Source organism: Siphateles boraxobius, unplaced genomic scaffold, assembly GCF_051911475.1.
Source record: "Siphateles boraxobius isolate OS27281-9 unplaced genomic scaffold, OSU_SipBor_1 11, whole genome shotgun sequence".
NCBI classification, from domain to species: domain Eukaryota; kingdom Metazoa; phylum Chordata; class Actinopteri; order Cypriniformes; family Leuciscidae; genus Siphateles; species Siphateles boraxobius.
The window spans coordinates 7,440,860-7,458,840 of NW_027508711.1; positions in this window are offsets into that span (position 1 = coordinate 7,440,860).

Here is a 17,981-nt window from a genome sequence, read left to right on the forward strand (position 1 = left end):
TCTTTCTGAAACCGCATTAGGTTGGATCAGGAACTATTTAAAGAATAGGTGTCAAAGAGTGCAAATTAAGGGGTCTCTCTCTGATAAGCTCACCATTGAATCTGGTGTGCCACAGGGGTCCATTTTGGGTCCCCTGTTGTTTACATTATATATTAACAATATTGGTGATAATCTATCAGAAGCAAGTATCCATTTATATGCCGACGATACCATTATCTATTGTTTTGCATCTTCTATTGAAAACTGCATTTTAAAGTTGCAGAAAGCATTTGAATTAGTTCAGCGTAACCTTTTTTCTTTAAAATTAGTCCTAAAGACTGATTCTTCTCCACCACCTATTTACACTTTGCAGGGTAACTCTATAGAACTGGTCTCCTCTTACAAATATCTAGGGTTTGTGTTGGAAGAGGACTTATCATTCAAGTTACATGTTAAACAACTGCTGTCTAAGATAAGGTTACAGCTGGGGTTTTATTTTCGGAATAGTGCATGTTTCTCACAGTCAGCCAAGAGAAAGTTGGTGGAATCTACCTTCTTACCTATCTTAGATTATGGAGATGTTTTTTACAGAAATACCACTAAAGCTCTCTTACAATCAGTAGATTCTGTTTATCACTCTGCTCTAAGATTTATAACTTGCACAAAATATCACATTCATCACTGTGCACTGTATGAAATGGTAGGTTGGCCTTCACTTCACATAAGAAGGTACAAACACTGGCTCAAACTTGTATACAAGGCATAAGTCGGCCAGCTTCCTCAATACATGAATAGCTTAATAACTTTTAATAGTCAAGGGTATAGTCTACGTTCAAGTAGATATATTCTTTTAAATGTTCCTTTAATGAAGACAGAGTTTGGAAAAACTGCTTTTATTTATAGCGCATCAGCTGCTTGGAATGAGATCCAAAGTTCATTGCAACTTTAAGTACTTATTTCAATAAATAAGTTCAAATTACATTTAAACAAACTATTCAATCTGTCTGCACTTGTTCTTAACGTTTAATTTTGTTTTATTGTCGTTTTATTGTTGTATATGTGTGTGTGTGTTGTTAAACTGTTTTATGTAGTTATGTATATCGTGTGCTGCTATCTTGGCCAGGGCTCACTTGTAAATGAGATATTTATCTCAATGTGATTATTTCCCTATTTAAATAAAGGTTAAACAAAAAAAAATAAAAAAAAAATAAAAAATAAATAATAGGACAAATATGTTGGAAATCACATTTAGTACTGTTATTTCTGACAGGAAAAACTTATGTCCTTCCTTGTTGTTCCAAACAAAGAAGATATTTTAAAGAATGTTTTTGTCCATAGGCTACATTGCAATGGGGTCCAAAACAACACAGCCACTGTTTTGCAAACAAATAAATTTTTCAAAATATCTACTTACTATCTCTTAACATTGAATAACTGCATACAGGCAATGCTCACGATGTCAGTGTTTGAGATTTTGAAATTGTTCTGTTCACACAGCAACTTACAATAAGGCTCGAGTATGAACGTGGAATGGGAGTCAAGCCTGTAATGATACGTAGATATTCTATAGCGACTGTGACTACATTTGAGTTGTGCGCAGACCGCAAAACTGATGAGAGCAGATCCGGTGGAAACGTAAAACCCACAGATGACACACAGCTCATATTTGCATCTCTAAGTTACCTAACTCACACAAGAAAATGCGCAAGGCACATGTATGTGCATCTCTCTCGCACTGTGACTAGTTGTCCCGTCCGTTCACAGAGCAGGGCTTCGCTGAAAATGTTGTTGTGTAGTTAGTCCTGGAAATTTACAGACGTGAGTTTGGCTATAGAATGCGGTTATCAATCCCGTAAATAGGCTAACTTTGTGTGAACGTATCCGTATTAAGGCCTCAAATAGACGGGCCACACTGCTCTGCTGAGAGTGAAATTGACTGACAATCAAATTAAATGCCCCCTGAAATCAAAATGTACGTTTTTTAGCTTTTATTATGAATATGTTGGCCTTAAGGTTATGAATAAGCTTTGTTCCAAAGCAATGACAGGATTCGCATTTAGGAGATATAAGCATTCAGAACCTACAGTTTCTCAATTCGGCTAAAATGGACCATGGATTTTCTATGACATCACAGTGAACTTCAGCTTCTCATCACATCTTCTGTCCGATAAAATTCTCTCTAAAATCTAAAGCGTCCTGGCCAAAGTGACCGTTGACACGTCACGGAGCAATATGGGTTGGAGATGGTTGTTCGGTTGCTAAAACGCTCAAGTTTTATTTTGTTTTCCAACTGAACGTTGGTTAAGAATGAAATAGCCAGAATTCATTCACACCTTTACTATTGAATCCAACGAATCATCAGCGCTCGAATTCGCTTCCATGGTGCTGTCAAGTACGAATTGCAGTCTGTGAGGTAAACTAAACGCTATTGGCTATTTGAAAACGGCGAGGACACTTTCATATGTCCTGCCTTAGCTTCCTGTTTCAGTGGAAATTTCGTCAACGCATCATACAAAGCTGCACGTTTCAAGGCACTTCAGTGGGCCTTTAAATGTTATGAGGTTGCAGTGCCAAACAGGGCTAAGCTCATTTCTAGTCTGACAGACTGAAATGAAGAAAAAATGCAAGAAAGAGGATGAAAAAATAAATAAATTCCAGTCAGTGGTGGCTCCATGGCTATACTGTTCATACACCATGGCAGATATGAAGCAGGCAGCAAACTGAACTGTATTGAATTAATAATACACCTTTTATAGTTTGGTTGTTTCTTCTATATCTTAATTTATATAATATATTTATATTTCTGACTATATTTTTCAGTTTGAGCATCTTTCTATATCATTTTATTTCAACATATAGACCCATTGTCCACTATTGCAATTATGACCCCTTCCTCCAGCTTTGCAGGTAATTATGTATCACCTACTTTAGATGGTTGACATTATACATGCTAGACTGGTCTAACCACTGTGACTGAAACACTTTTCCTTTAGAGACAGACCACTTGTCCATTGTAGTATCCTCACTCTCAGTCCCCCACTGACTATGTCATTCAAATGGAATTATATCTCCTTTCCCAACCACTGCTGCCCAGCTGGTGCCCACGGGCAATTAGCCCAGTAAGCATAATTGCAGTAATTTGTTAAGCGCTATGGCAACCTCCATTTAGGCCTAGAGGTAAATATATGTCTCCAAGTTTGCAAGACGTTTATGGATGTTCAAGACCAACATACATAGGGCTCGGGAATGTACACATTCTAATGTAAATTTGCTTTAGTCCTACTAGAGAACAGAGAACTGCTAATAGGAACAGTAACCATGTGTCTAGTACAGTCATTACCAATGCTGATTAATGAGTGTCTTGTGTTTAGACAGCGTGCTTGTGAAACGAAACTTACTGTCACTATGCAAATACAACCAGGGCTATGATACTTTTGTCTTCTTTTCAAATAAAGAAGGATGTGGTAAGGGAGAAACAATTCGTCTTATAGCAATAGCACTAGGATGGCTCTCTTTGTCGTTTGTCTGCATGCCAAACGAGAGTAAATGTACAGCCGTGGCCAAAAGTATTGGCAGAGACCAATTATTGTGTTTCATAAAGTTAGCTGCTTCAACTGCTTCAGTTTTAAAGGCTTTTATATGTAAAAATATGAAAAGAATGATTATTTACTTCTTCATGGCCTTGGAAATGTCACACCTTTAGTACGTTGAGGGAAGTTTTATTTATCTGATTGGTCAGTTTGAATGTCTCATTCGTTTTAGTCACATGGTCAGGGAAAGGATAAAATAGGGTTGTAACTGTTGCTCTGTCTCTTTTTATGCTCTGCTCTTTTATGATCTGGCTCTCTTCTTTTCTCTCTCTCTCTCTCTCTCTCTCTCTCTCTCTCTCTCTCTCTTTCTCTCTCTCTCTATCTCTCTATCTATCTCTCTGGTTACATTTTACATATATGCTTGGTACAATTAATGATAAAAGATATAATCATCTCATACATCTATTTTGTAACTATTTTAAGTGTAACCATACGCATATTTTGCCATTAAACCTTTCCAATTACAAATAATGTGCTAACTAGTTTTGATTTGGTATTGACTTTGAAGTGCTACCTATTACCACTCTTGCCTTGTGACATGGTGCTCCATCATGCTGAAAAATACACAGATCATCACCAAATTGCTCCTGGATTGTTGAGAGAAGTTGCTCTTGCTGGATGTTTTGATATTCTTTATTCCTGGAGGTGTTTTGGGGCAGAATTGTGAGAAAGCCCACTCCCTTGGATGTAAAGCAACCCCACACATGGATGGTCTTGGGATGCTTCACTGTTGGCACGACATAGGACAGTCTTTCACCTTTTCTTAACCGGACAATCGATTTTTCAGGTGTCCCAAACAGTTGGAAGGGGGTTTCATCAGAGAAAACAACTTTGCACCAGTCTTCTGCTGTCCAATCCTTGTACTTTCTGCAGGATTTCAGTCTGTCCCTGTTTTTCTTGGAGACAAGTGGCTGTTACCCTTCTTTAACACAAGGCCGTTGTCCAAAGGTCTACGCACTCACACCCACCTGCTGCCAATCCTGATCAAGATCTGCACTGCTGGTGACACAACTCCAAAGACTGGTGGTCCTGGCCCTTACTGGACACTCTAGGACGTCCTGAAGCCATCTTCACTGGAGCTGAACCTTTCTACTTGAAATTCTTGATGAAACTGTAAATGGTTATTTTCAGGCGCAATATTATTTGCAGCAATTTCCTTGCACTTGAGACCATTTTGATGCAAAGCAATGATTGCACATCTTTTTTGGAGATAGCAGTAGCTAACACAAGAACACAATGATTCAACACAATGATAGATGATAAAGTAAACATTTTTTGCCAATGAAGCTTTTTGTAATTATGCATCTGATCACTCTCCACAATAATATAGTTAATGTGAACCAAAACTACAACAACTGAAGCTGCAAACTTTGCAAAACACATTACTTTCTTTCTTCTGTGGAACATAAAATAAGATATTTTGAAAAAAGTTTTAACTCATTTAAGTTGATTAACCTGTTGATTTTCCTTGTGTGGACAAAAAACACCGACATTTTTCAAAACATTTTTTATGTTCCACAGAAGAATGAAAGTCATACGGAACAAAATGAGGGTGAGTAAATGATGACCAACTTTTATTTCTGGATGAACAATTCCTTTAATCACAATTGCTGTATTTGAAATAATGTTGCATACTGCCTACAACTTTACTGTGAACAATTTTTAAAAAATGCTACACAATACAGCACAGAGAATGCAACACCACGTTTTATATTGATTTGCGATGAATATAGGTTTCAAATTGATAGTTAAATCTATCAATTTATGTTATAAATGACCACAGCTTGCACTAGAAGGACACTTCCAAGAAGATCGATCAAGAGCATCAGGATATCACAGCTGTGAAGAAATAGAAAATTAGGAAAATCCTCATCATCAGATCTTTGCCCACGGATGAAATCAGTAAAAAAACAATCAGCAAATAAAATATTTATCATGTGGAATGCAAGGGTATAAAACAGTCAACTAATCTAAAAAGAAACAGCTGCAGTTAAAGACTGAAATAATTCACACAGTAATATTGTGAAGTTAGGGGCCCCTGGTGGTGAACTTGGAACATTTCGGGCTATGCATGACTGAAAATGAAACACTATTCCGGTGTAATTGGTATATTTTCCTGTGGAATTTAATGTTTTAGGCAAGGGAAGGAGATAACATTGAGCTCCACAAAAGTCAAAGCACTTACCTGACAACAACCTCTGATATCGATATCACTATTTTGCGATGTCATTTTGTGCGCACGCTGTAAAACTTCCCAAAGCTATGTGTGAGAGTAGTGAATGACTGCGTAGGCTATATGTTAGCCCTGTGATTGACTAGCCATCTGCTCAGCATGATATCAATGGTCCAAGATGCTGGGGTTAGGCTCCAGCATCCCTGTAACCCCCGTAAAAGTAGTTTGGAAAATCAACAGTTTAGGATGGATGGATATTGTGTTTTTGTCCAGTAGCCTAAACGCATGTACTCACAACACATGAAAGGTTCATGTGTCCATTTGTAGGCACTAGATTAGCACCATTATTTCTGAACAAACACATACCACCTGTCCAAATCCCTCTGCTGTAGAGGTCACCACATGTAAACAAATCACTTCCAGTACCTACATAGCCACTACTCAAAGATAAAGAGTAAAAAAAAAAAGAACATTAACTCTGGGGTTCTTCGGACCAAATGGTCCCGAAGAATTTAAATTAAAAAATGTGTAAAATCATAGCTTCATCGGAATGGTCCGAAATTTGCTGACTTTGTTGGTACTTGGTATATGTACACCCCAAAAAATTGGGGACAGGATTTCAATAGTCTAAGTGGTTGTAAAAAAAATGGTCACACTCAGGGCCTTCGGGTCCAAATGGTCCCGCCATAGGAAATTAATGGGAAATTGGCAAAAACGTGACAATACAGAGTTTTTTTGTGCGTACAATCTACAAATCAGCCACGATCCAGAAAAAAAGCACACAACAGTGAAGGGGTGAATCTATAAAACATCAAGAGTGCAAAACAGACACATCCACACACACACGCACACGCACACGCACACGCACACACACACACACACACACACACACACACACACACACACACACACACACACACACACACACACACACACACACACACACACACACACACACAAACACACTTTTATACATAAACAAACGAATAAATTCAGATTACATATGTGTTTTGCATTTTTAAAATGCTCAGTTTGTCCACCAGATGGCATCCATCTAATTTCAAAAATTGCTTTTATGAGGTCTAGGCTTGACTCTAAAATGAAATACAGCTTTAAAAAAAATAAAAAAATATATTTTTTTATTTTTTTATTTTCTATTATATTCAATGGGGGGGAAATGGGGGGGGGGAAATGGGTCATATTTATTGCATAATATTAATTATAAATCTTAAATGATCTCAAAACACCAAAAAAGAAAAGAAAAAATATTATAAAAAACAAGTAAAAAAAAAAAAAATGATTTTCTTTTAATAAATATGAATCAAACCCTTCCGGACCATTGTGTGACCCTGAAATGAAGGACCACAGAGGGTTAAAGTAAATCAATAAAATTGAATACATTAAATAAAAATAATAGATTAAAAAAAATAATAATAAAAGAGCTAGAGTAGAATATAATAGAGCAGAAAATAACTAAATACTGTAACAAAATAGAAAGTAAATATTTTCCAATTAGAATTTTATGCATGTTTGCAGAATTTTACAGAATTAATTTGGTCTTTATACATGAAAATATATAGCTGCCTTTTACATTTTAGGATGGGGGGCCCTTGCACAGGATGATCATATTTGGGTGTCCATGACATCTAAAAGATTGTAAACCCTTGCTCTAAAATACTTCAAACACACTCAAAACTACCTTTCAGCATAGTGTTTCATAAACGCACACATGCAAAAATTCAAATTCATTATAATTTTGTCATAGGTGGTTGCAGGTAAACAGACGAATAATAAAGTTCCAACACAAAGTTTATTAACAATGTTCCAAAAAAAAAAACAGGCAGGAGCAACACACTAAACGTAGATGTGACCGGATAACAAACAGAGGAAAAGGAGGAACTTAAATACACAGTGATAATGAGGAGATAAAGAACATGTGTGATGATCTGATGAGTGTCCATGGTTGAGTGGCAAGAAAATCAAACAGGAGCACATGTGATGAAAACAAACTGAATGTCCATGAAAACCACATTAGGGACAAACACAAACGAGTGAGTGTGACATATATGCTGTTTGATTAGGACAAGGCCCAAACATGGATAAGCTGTTCCCCAGTTACTGTCGGAAACAGGATCACAGTACTTTAGAAAAACAATCATTGGATAAGTCCATGTACCTTGATGAAAGGATGTTTTTGAATAAGACAGAGAGCACTGGCACTTTTTTCATTTTGAGTATTCAGAAATTGGTAATATTCAAATATAATATTTTGTTCTGTCTGCATAACCTGCAGCTACTTCAGGAATGTTTGACAGTCTGTCTACATGTCTGATTTAAACACCTTTACTGTCTCTCGTTAAACTAATGCAGTTATGCATTTACAGCCTTTTGCTCTCTGCCAGGACATTGCACACAGTAGGAGTATGTCTGCTTTTAACTTGACCGATAAATGGAGAATGATATATGAGAGGGATCACAGGGGCAGGCAGTGGAACAAACAGATGTCAGATACCGTAGGCCTACAATCCTAAATAGGTGGAGAGGTTAAACTTAACATATGAACAACACAAATAGGGCATGATGATAAGTAAACCAAACAAGCAAGTCAATGATCAAGGTCTTTCTGAATGAACAATACTGTGTTAAGCAGTAAATAAATAACTTTTTGTTAAAAGTAACAAAAAGAAAGTCTGATTTATTCTTGTGAAACTGTTTGTTCTGTAAATTAACAAATATAAATCCATTCACTGATTCAAGTCTCTGTACTTTTATTTCAACTTCAGTTAATCATATTAGGGTGTTGTTATATTTTCTATACCCTAATTTAGACAGTCACCCAGTTACTTTCACTCAAACCCCTTCATTGTTTTTGTGCAGTTCTGTTTGAAGTTACATCTTTTTAAAACCTGTAGCTTTAGTTTAACTAACTGAAATTATTAGCTTGTGACTTGATAAGATACAGTTCCAAAGCAGCTTCCCCAAAACACCTTGAATGTCTTCTAGTTTGAGTGTGACGCTTCTGAGAAGGAGAATGAACAAAGACTAAAAGACAAGCGGTTGGTTGACCGTGGCAGAGAGAATGATTCTTATCCCGTGGGTCAGTGAGGTGATGTTACTTTGAAAATGCACGACTGACACGTCCTCAACAGACAAAACAGTCACAACGGACTGAAGAATGACACGTTGACACAAGCTCCACATGTCGCTGTCTCAGACAGGAATGTCTACATCCAAAGTGACTCACACACTCAGGCTTAAAAGGTAAGGCCTTAAAATTATATGGAGAGTGGATGCACACATTTTAGCTATTTTATTTAAGCATAAAGTTTTTTTTATCCTTTCATGAAATGTTCAGAAAATGTTTTAGAAAATGCTAAATGCTAAATGTGATTATAATCCTTATAGTGGACTATACTGGACTAAATCGTACACAAAATAAAGCAACACTGCACATTTTCAGCTGGTTGCAAAATTCTTCCAGAGTACGGCAGATCCAAAAACGTCTACCATTGAAAATCTCTTTCAGAGAATGTTTCGGGTCATTTCAACATCCTCAAACCCCACAACTACCCGTTTCTTTGTCTATGTCTCTGGCTGAGCAGTAAAAGGCCATTATGTGCGTGATTAGGCAGTGTTCTCCTGAAACCCAAACCTGCCGTGCCTCCACAAATCCCCAGAAAGCCCCCTCTTATTTAATACAGCTGCCTGGGATAGCAGTGATGGTCATACTGGCATGCTGATACTGACACCTCAATAAATCAAGATGCTTCTATATTTTACTACCACACTTCACTAACAATGATCTGACACCCACCACAAAGAGCAAACATCAACACAGAGGGAATGCCAAAACAATTATTCAATAATTTTCAGCTTTTTGACTTCCAATTCAGGTCAAAGTTAAGTATCAAATAACTGTATCAGAAATCCTAATACTTTTTTCACATATTGTTTTTTGCCTACTATATATGCGATTGCGGATACAGCCACTGACCTGATTCATGGTCTGATTCAACTGATTCATTCAAAAACACAAATTCAGTACCAAGCAAATGACTGGCCTTATGAGTGAGTCATTGAATCATTCACTCAGCCAATTAATTAAAAAACACTGATTCATTCAAAAATAAACAAGTGACTCCCCACAATACCACCCCGCTCAACCTTCCTCAGGGAACCACAGCCCCGGCCATGGACCCCCACCACGGTACACCCCCCTGCCCGCCTCAGATGTTTCAAAAGCGACTGTGCTCGTATGTTAAAAACGAAGTAACTTTATTTTTGCATCATTTAATGCAGTTGACACTCCTGAAACATGAAAAACAAAACTTTTATTCTTAATCTCAATGTGTTATATTATAATTATAAACAGAATGTAAGCAGAGAGTGCTCCCATTACAGAGCTGAAGTCACTTTATTGAGCTCACGGATAATCTCTTATTTATCATGTTTACAATGTTGGTTATAATTAGAGGATTCACGAGGTAATAATAATAATAATGAAACATTTGTAAAGCAACCCTGAGTTTTGCTGACAATCTCAGACAAATGCCAGACCTGAAATTACTTGTGAAAACAATGCAGACTTTTCACTAGGAATAAGGACTTATTTTCATCAGTTCTTGTTAATTTTATTTGGCCAAGAATTTTTCTTTATGCATGTTGACTTTTTTTTTTCATACTAATGCATGTTTGCATTAGGAATACAGCAAGACAAACTATTAATCCTTTTTGAATGCCTTTGTTTCATGTTCAGTGACACTTTAAATATGAAAACCATTATAGGATTAGTAAGACTTAGCTAGATAATAAACTCCAAATAAAATACAAATATTGTCTTTAATAGGCCTACTGTAAATAAGTCTCATGATCCTAGTTGTAATTTGTGGCCCTTTGCATTTTATGTGGTTTAAAATGTGTCCCTCTTGGCCTCTGAACTTGAGTACCCCTGATTTGAATAGTGTATTATTTTGTTTTATTTTTGTTAAGAATATCAAGCCATTTTTCATTTCCATCAACTCCATTTAGCCATCATTTTATGAAACATACTGCCTTGGCAATTAACCTGCCATTCAACTAACTGTGTTAAACGCACACATTTCATTCAATGTATTTCTTATTGGATATAATTATAATGCCTTAAGTGACATTTAACATTAACAGCCTGAATAATATCCATCAACTTCTAGGAAAATGTCAATCAAAGTGACCACCCTTTTACACACCCGGAACTTTCCATGACTAACAAGAGGGAATGAAGCTGTTTGTCATGACATAACGTATGATTTGCTCTAGAACTCCATTTTATCTTCCTGGAAACCTAGAGAGCACTGCCTGTGGTTATGAAAAACCTGTCACTGAATATAGAGCACTATGAGGTGCCATCTTCTTTCCATACTTGCATAGTTGATCCGCTCATGCTTGCGGCAGCTGACCCCAGACCTACAAGCCATTCGTTTTCTCTCTCTCTCTCTCTCTCTCTCTCTCTCTCTCTCTCTCTCTCTCTCTCTCTCTCTCTCTCTCTCTCTCTCTCTCTCTCTCTCTCTCTCTCTCTCTCTCTCTCTCTCTCTCTCTCTCACACACACACACACACACACAATGGGGCTCATTTAACTGTGCACCTGCTCTTCAAAATACTCAAGGCTTAAAATGACACATGGGTACGATTTCAAAGAGGAAACTTCAATTATAAGCTAGCTAACACATTTATGACTCAAGATATAGCACATAAACCTACATGAAAAAACATGCAATATAATAATACTCTTCAAAAGACTTAAGTGCTTACTTGCCGCCTCTTTGTTACCAGCTTACTAAACCTGACATTAAATGTCATCCAGCTATGAAGAGATATACTCTATATGTTCTCTGACAGGGTCATGATATTAATGAGGAACCGCACACTGAAGGGTATCATAAGGAATAGCAGTCTTTATTGTGATTCACAAAACCAGGAGAAATATAAACAAAAACGTAAACTGAAATGAGAATCAACAAGGGAGAAGGGATTGAACAGAACAGGGATTTTAAATACAAGATGAACTTAATGACTGACAGGTGTTAATTATACATAACCATAGAAACAAACGAGGAGATGATCAATAACCAAGAAAACCAGAACTGAACTGAGCAGAGAAGCAAGAACTAAACAAAACAGAATATAAAAGTCCATAACCCTGACAACTATTATATTATATTATATTATATTATATTATATTATATTATATTATATTATATTATATTATATTATATTATAAAAATGTATATTACGTGGCCAAATTCGTTTTTGTGGAAAACTTGAATTACATTCAACTATTTCTTCCAGAGAAACAGCTGATATTGCATATATGTCATCTTCCTGGTAACACACCAGAATAAGTTTCTTATCATTTCATCACAGTTCCCTGAAACCTGTGGTACCTCAGGTTGCCTATGTAGTCCTGCATGAGGCTAAATCTAGCTGGTGTTTTACTTTGGCAGGTAATTGGGAGAATCTGTCCACTAAATGCCCCACACCACAAACATGCCTCTGATAAACAGTGAGGTGGTTGTTTTCCATTTTGCTTCTGGACAGTAGCCGGCACAAGGCCGTTCACGATGAGCTTGAAGTGCTGACTAAGTTAATTTCAGACAAATGAGTGGCCTACCATGTATTTATAGAGTTGCAAGTGGTGAGTGCAGTGATTTATTATTCTTAACACCTTATTCAAACAGCACAACAGTTATTCTGGCAGACATATCAGTCTGTTGTTGACCTCTTTGTTCAAGGACAAGGTATGGCCACATGATTAAATTAATCATATTTCTAATTCAAATGAGCAATTTTCTTATTCTGTGTTTGAAAACCAAACTGCCTCATTGCATTAAATACCACTCTACAACAAATCAAATGAAATCATTGTTCTTGGATAGATCATGTTTGGTCACTAAAAAACAGGTGCTCACATGCCAGAGGTGATTGTTCATATAATTGTGACTGTAATCTTTTGGACAGAGGGACAGACTAAAGAACTTCCTTCTCCTGTTTTGTCTTTCTCTGCCCTTTTCCCGATAACAAATTAAGTGTCATGATTTAACAATGTTTCAAAATGTCAAAGAGCTCAGAAGCACTTACAAAAATAGATTAAGCATATGTAGAAAACACATAAGAATTGCGTCACTCACAAAGTTTGATATGTTTCCTGCCAATTTTTGTTCACAATATTCTTCCAGTTCTGTATGGTGGAAACAGAAATCACAGATCACTAGATCGGCTGCCAAAAGATGCTCATTAGGACCTGGTATTTGTTTAACCGAAGGTAAAAGTGGTTGTCTGTACTGTTAACTATCTCTGCCAGACGTGTATAAAATTCAGCATACAATTAAAAAATGAAGAATATAGACAGATTATCAAAGATATACCTGACATTATGAAAGGGGACACAAAAGGTGAAACTTAAAATCTAACCTGTTTTAAGTTAAAATGTTATGCTGACCTCTGCTGGTCATGATCTGGCTGCACATTCCTTAATTATTTGTAAAGTTTGCCAGTTACATTCAAATGGCAGAAACTTGGCAGGAAACACTAGCATAGCATAGACTCTGGTGTATGGTAGTTAATTCTGTCCCAAGCCAGCTCAGTTAAACAGGAAGGGGCCATCTGACCAAAGCGTAGAATGACCAACCACAGTTTTATGTGATTTAAGGGGCTGGTTATATCTGAAATGAATGGCACAACGCTAGCAGACCATCGTGCAAGACCTTAAAAGGATAGTTCACCCAAACATTCTGTCATAATTTACTTACTCTCATGTGCTTCCAAACCTGTATGACTTTGTGGTTAGAGTGTAATCACACAAATAAGTACTGAGTAATATTAATAAACATGTAAATACTATAGGTTTTACGGTTAGGGTATGGTTAGTTACTTGTAATTCAGAACAATTTACTCTTATTGCTATAGTAAGTATCTAACTTGTAACAAGGACTATAAGATACTTTGCAACTACATGACAACTACCAGTTATCAGGGTTATGTTTAAGGGCACTATTACACGACACCGACATGCTTAAAACTGATAAAATTTTCCTTTGATTTTTACGCGACGACACCATTGTCAAAACAGTCCCCATTCACACGGATCCGCGAAAACGACTAAAAACCCTCTATTCTGCTGCCAGGCCTTAGATGACGATGAAACATTATAGACTGAATATGTAATACGCATGTGAATGACATCATCGTTTTCAGAGATTTGCATTTTTGTTGTTTACACGGAGACCGTTTTCAAAAATTTGCATTAGTTTGCGTTTTCAGGCACCCAAACTGTCGTGTAATTATGTATTATGGGTTTTGTCGTGTAAACGAACGGCCACAACACAAAAAAAGATTTACGTTTTTAGTTGAAAACGGTGTAGTGTAAACAGCCCCTATGTCTGTTTAGTTTCATTGTGATGTGTTTTTTCCTGTTCATGTTTTGTCTCTGTTCCTGGTCATTATTAGTTTAGTTGGTTTCTGATTAAACACGCACCTGTTTTTGTTCCAGTTAATTACCTCACTCTGTGTCCTTAAGCCCTTAGTTCCTCTTAGTTCTTTGTTAAGTCTTGTCTATGATTTAACATGGTTGTGTTCTCCTGAGTTTCTCCTTGGATTTATGATTAAAGACTGTTATATCTCTTAATCTCCAACATTGTGCGTTTACTTCAGCTACACACTGTGACAAGATTGAACCTAAAGATAAGATTTTTTTGGTGGCATTTATAATAATTGACATACCAGCAGCCCCTCTGCTTTGCTGAAAGCAAGAGGAGCAAACCCTTAAGGTCCACGAGTTAATTTTTTGACCTGGCGTGCCTTACCCACTACCCAGATCGTGATCCAAGGCACACCTGCCTGATGATGGTCGTCAGGGGAATTTCACCGCATGTGGAGTAGCTGCTGCTGAACAACAGATCACAGTGGAGCCAGGGAATTACTTGGCAAGTGGATCCCCTGGCTCCACCTCTGGACGCAGAGCCTGTCACTCCACCTCCGCCCTTTGACCAGTCAGCTCCACCTTGGCCCCCTTCTCCCTTCTTGGACTGTCGTCTTTACGGCTCCACTGGGCTCCTTTGTCCCTATAGCTCTGCCTTGGTCAGTCATCACTTTACCTTCGCCACAGACTTTCTGACCTTCAGCTGTGCTTCGCCCCTCTACCCCTTTGGCTCCGTCGAGTTCCGCCTCAGTTCCACCGGCAGCACCTCAGTCCTCCGGCACCCTGGCTCCACCTCGGCTGCTTGTTACCACGGCTCTGCCATGGCCTGCAAGACCGTCTGTGTTGCCAGGTCTCATCTGCTCTTTTGCTCCGCCTGGGTCTTCACCTCCATCAGCTCCATCTCAGTCTGTCGTCCCCCTGGTTTCGTTTGCCAAGTCTCCACCATGGCTCCTCCCTACCTCTATGGGCCTTTGTCCTGGCTGTACTCCGGGTCCCAACCTGGCTATTCTTGCCATTGTCTCCTCCCTGGCTTTGCCGACATCTCCACCCTAGTTTCTCTTGCCGTCATCTCCTCCTGTTTCCTGCCCTTCGCCAGCCCCGCATCTGCTTCCAGGACCCCACCCTCCATCCTCAGTTAAACTGTTATTACGGTACAAGGATGCGTTTTCCCGTTTGCACATGCTATCAAATAGAGTATACTTTGAAAGGCTACACGTTCGACTAAAAGTGTACGCGTAAAAAAAAAAGTATAATTTGGGCTGTATGTAGAGGACATTTTATTTTTCTAGTGAAGCGATGGGCAGAAGGAATACCAGTACTTTAAGAATTGTTTATACAGTTAATCTTGCTTTGGTGGATTTGTGCGTGCAGAAAATGTAAAGGATTGTCATATTATTTACGCACTATTGCTTTGTCAGGATAAGCAACTTTATGCATTTGGGCCGTTTACTGTTTGCCATTGAATGACTGAAAGACTTATCACTTTCTGTTTACCGTCAGTTTGAGATGTAAACAGTTGATGCTAACCTCTATGTCTTGCATTGCTATTGTTAAGTAACGTCATGATGTTTTAATCTACAAGGAGGATTATTTATTTTGTTATTATTACGATTTTGTAGCATCTGGACCAATCAGACAAACAATTATATATTATAGTAACACCCCAAAAACGCAGAAGAAGGTCTCTGGTTACCATCTGATATAGCTGTTTTATTGCTCAAAAGAATGTGGAAGTTAGCCACATGAAAATGCACAGGCCATAGAAAAGAAACATAAAGCCCATAAAACAGACTTTTCTGCATTAATTAATAGCTGAATTGTTCTATAAATGAACATGCATATCCCCAGGACAGTGTATTTATTATTACTGTTTTGTATATTGTCTCTGGTATTGTATTTTGTTTTAGGCATGCTTTGTGACTGAAGCACTAGATAATGGAACCTAATTGGTATCATGCTTCCTATCAAATCAATCCTTTTGTGACGCCCTGCATATTGGTGTATATCACCTCCTTATAGTATGCACTTTATGCTTGTTATATTAATCAGAGCATTAAGGGACAAAAAATAGTCCAATCATACTCCAATCATGCAAATGAGTCAGCTTCCAAACAAAGGAACTTTTCCCGCTTGAAAATTACACCTTTCTCATTGGCCAAGCCAAACTTGAGAGATGTAACCTCTGAAGAGGTTAAAGAGAACCCACACAGCTCTCTTCTCTTATCCTTCTTCCCGTGGTTGCTGTTCGTTTGAAAAGTCTAGCGACATCCAGTCCGACCGCCGGACCTTTCCTCCGGTGCGCAGCCAGAGGGGCCTCAAGTAACAACTATTTCTAACTTCCTCAACAATGACTGAGTTAGGCTAACATCGCAGTTCATCATAATTTCTTCATTCAACATGGAAGAAATTTATTGAAACTTTAACACCATCGACTCACAGAACCATTAAGATATTCTCCTGACACTGCATCCGGACGCTCGTTCAACAACTAAGGCACTCCAAGTATCGTACATTTAACTAACTAAACAGAGGTTTAGGCTCAATCCCAATTCACCCCTTGCCCCTACCCCTTGTTTTCGAGTATACCCCTCGGCCCTTAAAAACAAAGTTACAAGGGCCAAGGGGTTGAAATATTCCCCTACGAAATGGAACAACCCTTCATGAACCCGATACGTCATCAGTCGTCGATGATCGCTCTGACGTTACGGAAGCGACGAGTTTTTACAGGATTTCTCCAGGACAGCGACTGACAATGAGCGCCGCTGCTCTTACCTCCGAGGAAACATGATGATCATAATATAATATACTCCTTCCTCGAAATGTATGTCTTTTCTGTTTCGTAAAGGTAATTTATTATACAATTTCTTAATTTAAATGACTATATTATTATTATAAGAGTAAATTAATTGCATGGTGGTCGTGTCTTCTGGGGCTAAATTTAAATGTTTAAGAGTGTGCCTCTGAAAAATCTCCGTTTCGAGGGCTATGTAGCCCTACCCCTTCGCCCTACCCCTCTATCACAACAAGAATCTGGACAAGGGGTGAATTGGGATTGCATTGAGCCTAACTGCAGACCCCTTGTTTACAAGGTGCTTTGAACTAAGAAAATTATGTCTGTGTTACACGGTTAAATTACTCTTTTCATTGCTTCATTTCCCTGTTCTGTTTTCCGGTATTTTGATCTTAACACCGTTAACCTCATTATTTATTATTATCAGGTTAGGTAAAGTATAGTCTAGACTACATTATAAGCATTATAAATTGCTTACAATTTGGTCAGAAGACTTCTCTGTGGTGTATTCTTGCTCAAAGCTAAAACACTAAAAGTCAAAGCCTCAGTAGGCAGTTTTTGTAATCAATTAAATTTAAATGGTTACTTTTCTTTTTATAATAAACAAAGATGTAAAGGCATGTCTTCATGTCCTTGAACTCCAGTAAACTCAACCAACATGGCTGATGTCCTTTTCAGGTTCTAGGAGTAGAACCACAGTTCGTTGTGTCCTTAATTATCAATTACTGTACATCTCTGCCCATACAGTATAAGGCATTTGTTAGATGCAAACAAAAATAAATAACAACATTGTAAGCAATGCATAATTAAATTCATTCGCTAAATATGTGTTGCTAAAAAGGGATCTAAAATAAACAACAAACAAGTAGGCAGTGTAATTGCATTTTCTTTATACTATACAATATACATGTAACAAAGTTAGAGGCTCAGGGAAAAAGGAGGTGGGAGTCTCCAAAGTTCAACATAAAACTTTAATCCAAAAATAAACAAACAAT